General features: G+C 37.0%; 1 pseudogene; it reads right to left on the bottom strand.

Moving 5' to 3' along the window:
• Positions 1–1,949: 1,949 nt before the first annotated feature.
• Positions 1,950–3,864, bottom strand: LOC105300286 (annotated as a pseudogene).
• Between the last annotated feature and the right edge of the window lie 5,906 nt (positions 3,865–9,770).

Here is a 9,770-nt window from a genome sequence, read left to right on the forward strand (position 1 = left end):
CACCGAAGAATCTTTATTTATTTATTTTTTCCATAACTTGAATCTAAATCTAAATCTTATTTTTTAATTATTTTTTTAAATTAAGTTTATTGGGGTAACATTGGTTAATACAATTATATAATTTTTAGGTGTACATTATAATTTAACGTCTATATATTCTATTGTGTGATTACCACCCAGAGTTCAATTTCCTTCAGCTTATGAAGATTCTTTAAACACAATATTAGATGTTAATGACACTACAGAACATTTAAAAAAAAAAAAAAAAGGAATTCTTTGTTTTATGGATTGTAAATGCAAATAGCACAATGAATTTTCTCCAATTTAGTGTGTGTGTATATGTGTGTACATATATATACACATACACACATATATACACATATATATAATATAGAATTTCAGATGGATGCCATTTTAAAGCATTTTTATAATAGATATTTCTAGATTCTTTGGAGTCCTTATACATATTGATTTCTTGTTTTACACAACTAGGTATTGTTAAGGAAAATGGGATGGGGGTTTTAATTTGTAATCCACACACATACATTGATACTCATTCTCACCTATTTCTCCTACCTAATTAGAAAAGATGTTCCTCTTTCTAACATCTAACCTTTGGATTATTTTCTTCCTTTCCATATAAAACAAGTATTTGATCAATAACAATAAAAATGGCAATGGCTATCTATTGAATGTTTACGGTGTTCTAGGCACTGTGCTAAGCACTTCTGTATACATGATTTTCTTAAATCCTCACAACCACCTTTTATTGTGGATATACTTTTTATGAGTAAGGAAACAGGCAATGAACTTAAGTAACTTTCCCCCAAATAACATAGCTATGGCTAAGAAATTGGGTCTCAAACTCAGCCAGATTTTATGTTGTGGGAACCCCTTCATGCCAGGAAAAGGAAGGTTTTACTTGAGTGTAAATATCTACATGCCCTTTAGAGAACTGTTTTGAGTATTTTGTTAAGGGGATAGATACCTGGCTACAAGCACATAAGCAAAGGGAAGAGAGACAACAGGTCAGTTTAAAGACCTTCAATCATTAACTGCACTAATACCAGCCCCAATTCTTAGCCCCTCCCTAATTTTCCAATAATCTCTGATGCCAGAGCCTTTCTAGGTTTGTGATAGGTTGGCTAGACTCTTGTCTCCAGAAGCATCTTCTGTGAGGCCGCTAGGGTACAACTTGTTCTTCTCTACCTTCCAGTTCATACTCTTCTATTTTGTCTTCTGGATATATACCAAAATCTCTGGTCTGGTGATAGATTCTCCCATTTCTCACATCTTCATGGTATAGTCAGTTGTCCCATTACTACAAATAATTCTTTTCCTATTTAATGAGAACTGGAGAAGATATAAAGTCATGTGTTCATTGTCTTGAACTCAAAGCCAATGTAAATTTCACACTTGAAAAACATGGTGAAATTGACTTCTGGTCAGGATGTAAAATAGAACTTTGATCCAGTGGAAACAGGAAAAGTCCAGATAAAATAAACATACTCTTTATTGGAGTTATTTCAGAGTAGTATATACAAACAAATCTAGATGAAATAAATCCCAGATAGGGATGAGTTCATTAAGTAAGCAGAGATTGAAGCAGCTCCTATACATGGGGCAAATGACTGAGTGTTGGTGGATTAGAAGTGGAGCTGCCATATACCAGAAGATTTTACAAGAAAGAAGAAACCAACTAAACTTTTTTTTTGGCCAATATTAAATACAGTTTTATTTATTAAGGCATCGCATTTTCCACTTTACAATACAGTGTTTATAACGTGCATCATTATTTCCTTTTCCTGTGCACACATATTTCATATTCAAGTGTCAAGGACACCCTGTCATAGAGCAGCTCAACTTTAAAACTGCCATGGAATTTGCTACAAATTTTGGTCCTTCAATATTTTGTGTAAAACAGTGCTAAATATGTGCTCAAGGTGGGCTCAGTTAACCTCTTCGTTGGTATACCCAGAAGAGGCACCACCTGTATGAAAGGCTCTACTACCAGGGAAGCGCCCCTAAGCATTCTTCCTGGCATGCCTCCTGCACTCTGGTACAGCCTGGTAATAATAATGGGGTTGCAGACTTTTTCAGACTCTTTCTGCTGATATTCAGATTCTTCTCTGCAGTCTGGTTCTTATCAAGCCAGTTGACGATTTCATTGCACTAGTCAAGAATCTTCTGTTTGACTTCATTAATGATCTTGCCTTGAAGTTTTTCATCTTCAACAGTTGCTTTCATGGTGAATGCATAGAATTTAAGTGAATCCTTGGAAGACACCTTGTACCTCTTTCTCATCATCAGCTTTGTACTTAGCTTCCTGGACCATGTACTCACTGTCTTCCTTGCTCAGACAATTTTTGTCATTAGTGATGGTAATCTTGTTCTCTTTTCCTGTACTCTTATTTATAGCAGAGAAACTGAGGATGCCATTGGTATCAATATCAAAAATGACTTCAATCTGAGGAAAACCATGAGGTGCAAGAGGTAAGCCTATGAGTTCAAACTTGCCAAGCAAGTTATTAGCCTTGGTCATGGCCTGCTCACCTTGATAAATCTGAATGAGCACACCAGGTTGGTTGTCAGAATAGATAATGAAGGTCTGTGCTTGGTAGGAATGGTAGTATTGCGCTTGATGAGGACAGTATGACTCTGTCAGCAGTTTCAGTGCCAAGAGAAAAAGGAGTGACATCCAACAGCAGCAAAACATAAACAGATTTTCAGATTTGTATCCAGATAGGATGGCTGCCTGGACAACTATACTATAAGCAACTACTTCATCAAGGTTAATGCTCTTTTTGAACTCTTTTTCCATTGAAGAAGTCCTGTAGGAGTTTCTGAATCTTGGGGATATGGGTAGAGCCACACCCATATGGGAAGAACCACACACCAAGACAATATCATGGATCTGGGACTTTTCAAGGTTGGCATCCTGAAGGGCTTTCTCTACAGGGTCCAGGGTGCCATGAAAAGGTCAGCATTCAATTATTCAAATATGGCATAGGTGATAGAGATATAAAAGTCAGTTCCTTCATAGAGTGAATCAGTCTCAATACTGGCCTGGGTGCTGGAAGAAAGAGTACACTTAGCACATATGAAAGTAGTCCGGAAGCAACAGCCCTCTTGTTCTCACTAATGTCATGCTTGCAGTTGAACTCTACAATAAAATGGTTGACCATTCGGTAGTCAAAGTATTCTCCACCTAAGTGGGTGGCCCCAGCTGTAGATTTGACCTCAAAGATTCCATCTTCAATTATAAGAATTGATACATCAAAAGTGCACTTTTCTTTCAGCTCCAACCTTTTTATCTAAGCCGTAAGCAATAGCAGCAGCAGTTGGCCATTGATGATTCTAAGTATGTTAAGACCAGTAGTTTCAGCATCTTTGGTAACCTGACACTGAGAGTCATTGAAGTAAGCAGGTACTGTGATGATAGCATTTGTAACAGTCTTCTCAAAGTAGGCTTTTGCGATATCCTTCATCTTTGTCAAAATAGACGATACCTCCTCTGGATAGAAACTTTTTGTCTCTTCCTTGTACTTTACTTAGACTTTGGGCCTACCAACATCATTCATCACCATGAAGGGACAATGCTGCATTTCAAATTGGAAAATAGCATTATCAAATCTACATCCAATCAGGCGTTTGGCATCAAAAACAGTGTTAGTGGGGTTCAATGCAACTTGATTCTTTGTGGCATTACTGATCAAATGTTCGGTTTTCAGTAAAGTTGACATAACATGGAGTAGTTCAGTTTCCCTGATCATTAGCAATTATTTCCATTTTCTCATGCTGGAAGACACCCACACAAGACTAGGTGGTGCCAAAATCAATGCCAACTCCAGAGCCCTTTGACATGGTTGCTTCAGTGTACATGCAGCTTGCAGAGAAGAAAGATTTGGATAGCTGCCCCCACATTCAATGACAAAACCAACTAAACTTTTGACAACATTGTGAGATGGGTCTGCAAGGGCATTAAGTGTCTGGCCAAACAATTCTGTCCCTTTCCCTGGAATTTTGCCAAGAAAATTGCAGTGGAGGAGGGCCTAGTAAGCAAAGAGTTTATGCAGTTTTGCACATCACACTTAATTGCCAGAGTTGGAACAAAATTTGGCTTCAAACTAAAACTGAGACCCAACTCATTCCAGTTAAAACACTTAAAGAAGTTAAATTGCTCAGTCTCTTGGCAGATGAGGCATGGGAGGTTAGGGATTAAACTAAACAAAGTTGAACTCAATGTAATTAAAGCTGCAGCTCAGCAACAGCTCAGTTCAACTTGTGAGGGATCTTGAAAAATAAGTCCTTCACTCTAACGACCACAGAATGAAAGGCATGCATTCTGAACCAACACAAAATTATGTTTTACTCCACTGTTTTTTTATGCCTAATACAGAAAACATTTTTTTAAATTATAAGTCGAATGAAAAGGGAAGGAATTGGACCCATTATCAAGAGTAAGCAGTCAATAGAGACTTGTAGATTACTAGCAGACAAGAACTTTAAAAAAAAAAAGTGTTTTGAGGAATTTACAGAAAAGATGGATAATAAGCAAAGAGGAAATTTCAGAACCAAATGTATATTCTAGAATTAATATATCAGAAATAGAAAAGTCACTGGATGGCACTCGTGTATGTATGTGGGGGTAGGGGGGTAGCAGTCCCTGACAATGGGTGTCAACATATGGCAGGAGCACTCCACAAAGAGTAATCTGGCATGGACTCAGGAGGGTATCCACACCAAAGATATGGGAGAGATGATGGTGAGAGATAGGTTACATAAGGAGGGATTAATCAAATATGAACATACATTAAAGATAATGGGAATGTATTTTTTTGTTGAAGGGAATTGCAAATATGGAAATGAAGAGAACTAGAATGATTCTAAAGGTGCTGGATTGGAAGAGGAAGTATTAGGTAGATATAGAAATTAATATAGATGTAAATCTGTAAGTATATGTGTGCATGTGTGTATTTTTATACATATAATCCCAGGCTTTGTCTACTAAAAGTGCCTGAGATCAGTAGCAATGAATACATCTAGATTCTAGATCACAGCTGCTGAATATTATTCTCTACTGAAAGGAATCAGGCATCTTTAGAGAAATAACTGATTACTTCTGATTACTTTTGCTGGAGGAGCAAAACAAACAAAATAAGCTTGGAATATTTGTTAGTTCCAGAAAGCAAACAGTGCTAAAAGAATAACAGGGACAAGTCAAAAAGGCATGAAAGTCAGCTTGAAGCAAATCCTATTGGCAAAAGCTGGAACAATTTAAGCATTAAAATAATGATATTAATAGACAATAACCCATAAAATAGGAACCTGTGAGCTCATACTGAAATAAATAGAAAAATAAATTAATAATTGAAAACTTTGGTGACCAGGATAATTACACTAGAGAAGCATAATATGAAGTCATTAGAGGAGATAGAGTACTAAAAAAATAACACTTGATTAATTCAAAAGAGGGTAGAAAAGAAGAAAAGGAATGAATAACCAACAGGACAAATGGAAAACAAATAGCAAGATGTCAGATTTAAAATTAAGCTTATTGCTAATTATATTAAGTGTAAATAGACTAATGGTATCAATTAAAAGTCAGTAAGTTTTGCTCCTTCAGCCCGTTTTTGGGCTACCTAACTTTTTGTTGTAGAAAACTGTCGTGCAATGCACAGGATTGCTGAGGATGTCTAACAGCATCCCTGGCCTCTACCCACTAGAAAGCAGTAGCAGCATCCCTCTCCCTTTAATTGTGATTAAAAAAAAAAATTGTCTCCAGATATTATCAGTTGTCACTTGGGGGACAAAATCAGGACTGACCAATACTTGGTGAAAACCCAAATCCAACAATATGCTGTTTATAAGAAATACATGTTAAATATAAAGACACTGATAGTTTTAAAGGATGGAAAAAGAATACAAATATTAATCATAAAGTTGTTACTAATATTAGTACAAATTTGAAGACAAAGACCACTTCCAGAAATAAAGATACTTCACAAAAATAAGATCTACCTATTTAGTTAGATAATTAGGAGCTTTCAGTCATTGTGGAGGAATAGGAAGACGCTGTACTTGCCTCCTCTCACAACCACATCAAAACTACAACTAAACTACAAAATAACCATCCTAGACTTCAGAATCCCCTGAAGTCTAGCTGAACAGGTCCTATAATTAAGGATATACAGAGAAAGCCACTTTGAAACAGAACAGAGATGCAAAACAAGCTGATCCCACACACACGTGTGGCGAGAGATCAGCTACTGAGAACCCCCTGAGAAGTGAGGGGTTGCAGCCCATGTCAGGCTCCCCAGCTCAGGGTTCCAGTGCTTGGAAAAGAAGTCCTCACAACTTCTGGCTGTGAAAACCAGCAGAGATTGTGGCTAAGACGGAGGGCTACTGGAGTTATAGGCTTCCTCTTAAAGAGCCCATGCATGAAGTTACTTGCTCATGACTCACTTGCTGTGAGCTCCAGCACTGGGGCAGTAGCTCAAAAGGCACCAGGGATACATGGAGAGGAACTGAATTCTTTGGCTACAGGGCAGGGTTGGTGGTGTAGCTTTCACACAGAAGTGCTTACAGAAGCAATTGTTCCTTTGTTGAGCCCTCTCCTCACCTAGCATGCAGACACAAGTGGGTCCTGTATCTGAATCTCCAGGAACCTAGCTAACACTTTTTCCCCCACCTTGGTGATTCCCTGAGAACCCATCCCACCCAACTTATGGGCCCACCCAAGCCACTTCCAGGCTTTTTCAAACAAGTGGCCTGTCTTGGCTCATGTTGTGACTTTCAAAAATCTCTCAAAGGTTCACAAATTCCAAACAAGAAGCATCTAGCCTTGGCATGCCCTATACCACTTGCTCAGCAGCCTAACCCTGTCACTAGCAGCAGCTAGCCTCAGTTTGCAGTTTAGCCTCTTCCAGACATCTGTAAGTCCAGCACAAGTGGCAACCATCTGCAGTTCAGCAGAGCACAGGCAGCAGCTGACCTTGGCCTGCTACAGAACCCCTCCCAAGAAGCCCCATAACAAACACACTCAGTGGTCAGCTTCAGACCACACCAGCACACCACCCAACCACCTACACAAAAGACACACCCAAAGGGCAAACTGTGAAGGCACCAGAGTCCTGCTAAAGCGAATTCTATGCCATAGAGTCAGCCCCTGCACAGCAGTACCTTCACTGTAGTCATGGCCAGTCCTCACAACCAACAGTCTGAGGATCAGTCTCTCCCACTGATGTGCAAACAGCAACCAAGACTCGACTACAACAGGAGAGCACACACAACCCACTCGAGAAACACATCAGTAGCACCCGGCTCAGGTGACCAGGGAAGACTGCCCCTGGGCCTTGCAGGACGCCTACTATGTAAGGACACTCTACTAAGACCAGAAGAAATAGCAGGCCCATCAAACAGATAAAAACAAACAAAGGGAGGGAGGCAGCCAAAATGAAGAGACAAAAAAGTCCTAAATGAAAGTACAAAACAAAGCTCCAGAAAAACAACTAAACAAAATGGAAACAAGCAATCTACCAGATGCAGAGTTCAAAATATTGGTTATAAAAATGCTCAATGAATTTAGTGGAAGAATAGATGAAATCAGTGAGTACTTTAACAAACAGAAAATATAAAAAAGAACCAGTCAGAAATGAAGAATATGATAACTGAAATGAATACCTTAGAAAAAATCAATAGTAGATTAGATGAAGCAGAGGATCAAATCAACAATTTAAAAGACATGGTAACAGAAAACATCTAGTCAAAACAGCAACAAGAAAAAAGAATCTAAAAAAATGAGGATAGTATAAGGGACCTCTGGGACAATATCAAGCTTACCAACATTTGCATCATAGGGGTGCCAGAAGGAGGAGAGATGGCAAGGAATTGAAAACCTATTTGAAGAAATAATGACTGAAAACTTCCCTGACCTGGTGAAGGAAATAGACATACAAGCCCAGGAAGCACAGAGTCCCAAACAGGATGAACCTAAAGAGGCCCAACCGAGACACATCATAATTAAATGCCAAAGCTTAAAGACAATCTTAAAATTAGCAAGAGAAAAGCAACTAGTTATCTGCAAGGGAGCTCTCATAACAATCAGCTGATATCTCAACAGAAACTTTGCAAGCCAGAAGGGATTGTCATTAACTATTCAAAGTGAAGAAAAGCAAAGACATACAACAAAGATTATTCTACCTTGCAAAGCTATTATTTAGAATTGAAGGACTGATAAAGTGATTCCCAGATAGAAAAAGCTAAAGGTGTTAATCACTACCAAGCCAGTATTGCAAGAAATTTGGGGGCGACTTCTTTAAAGAGAAGAAAAAAATCAAATATATGAATTATAAAATGGCAATAACTACATATCTAGCAATAATTACTTTAAATGTAAATGGATTAAATGCTCTAATTTTTAAAAAAGTGTGGCTGAATGAATAAGGAAACAAAACCCTTACATATGCTACCTAGAAAAGACTCACTTTAGATCAAAAGACACACAGAGATTGAAAGTAAAGGAATGAAAAAAGGTGTTTCATGAAAATAGAAACAAACAGACAAAAGTTGGGGTAGCAATACTTATACCAGACAAAATAGACTAAAATCAAAGGCTGTAACAAGAGGCAAAGAAGCATCCAGTAATCCTACTTTTGGGTATTTATCTGAAGAAACTCAAAATGCTACTTGAAAGGACATGCGAATCCATATGTTTATTGCAGCATTATTTACGATAGCCAAGATATGAAGGCAGTCTTGGTGTCTATCAATGGATGAATGGATAAAGAAGACAAATGCCATATGTCACATGTGTAAAGAACAAAATAAACACACCAACAAAACAGAAACAAATTTATAGAGAACATTTTGATGGTTGCCAGATGGGAAGAGTGTTTGGGATATGGGTGAAAAAGGAGAAGGGATTAAAAAGTACAAAGTAGTAGTTACAAAATCATCATGGGGTTGTAAAATATAGCATAAAGAATATAGTCAATAATATTTTAATAACTATGTATGGTGTCAGATATATTGGGGTGATCACTTCATAATTTGTGTAAATGTCTAATCACCATGTTGTATGCCTGCAACTAATATTGTATGCCAACTGTAATTAAAATATAAAAATGTATTTAAAAATAGATCTACCTATCAAAAAGAACTTAAATATGCATGTGCCTAATAACAAAGCTTCAAAATACATAAAGCATAAATCAACAGAAACAAAGAAGATAAAATTATTTTGAAATTTAAACACTGCTTTTTCAGTAATTGCTAGAATAACTAGATGAAAATCAAAAAGGTTATAGAACATTTGAACAATGCTTTTAACCACTTGACTTAAATGATACTTTTCAACAGTTGCAAAGTATACATTCTTTTCATTATACCTGGAATGTTCACCAAGATAGGCCATATTCTTGGCCAAAACAATACAACTCTTATTAAATTACAAGTGACTGCAATGAAACAAAATATTAATATACTACAAAAGAAAAAAATTAAAAATCAATAATGAAAATGACAAATGAGAAAGACAAAGATATCTAGAAAAATACCCAAATATTTGAAATTGACATACTTAAAAAACAAAAACAAAAACAAAAACTCCTGGGCCAAAGATGAAGTCACAAGGGAAATTTTAAATATTTTAAATTAAATGTCAAAATTCTATAAAATCATTTATTTTCATACTCTTTCTTTGCTGGCACTTTAAGTAAATGATAGAGTAAAGCCAGCCTTGAGTCAGAATTATTTACATTGTCAGTACA

The sequence above is a fragment of the Pteropus vampyrus genome, unplaced genomic scaffold, assembly GCF_000151845.1.
Source record: "Pteropus vampyrus isolate Shadow unplaced genomic scaffold, Pvam_2.0 Scaffold206, whole genome shotgun sequence".
NCBI classification, from domain to species: Eukaryota; Metazoa; Chordata; class Mammalia; order Chiroptera; family Pteropodidae; genus Pteropus; species Pteropus vampyrus.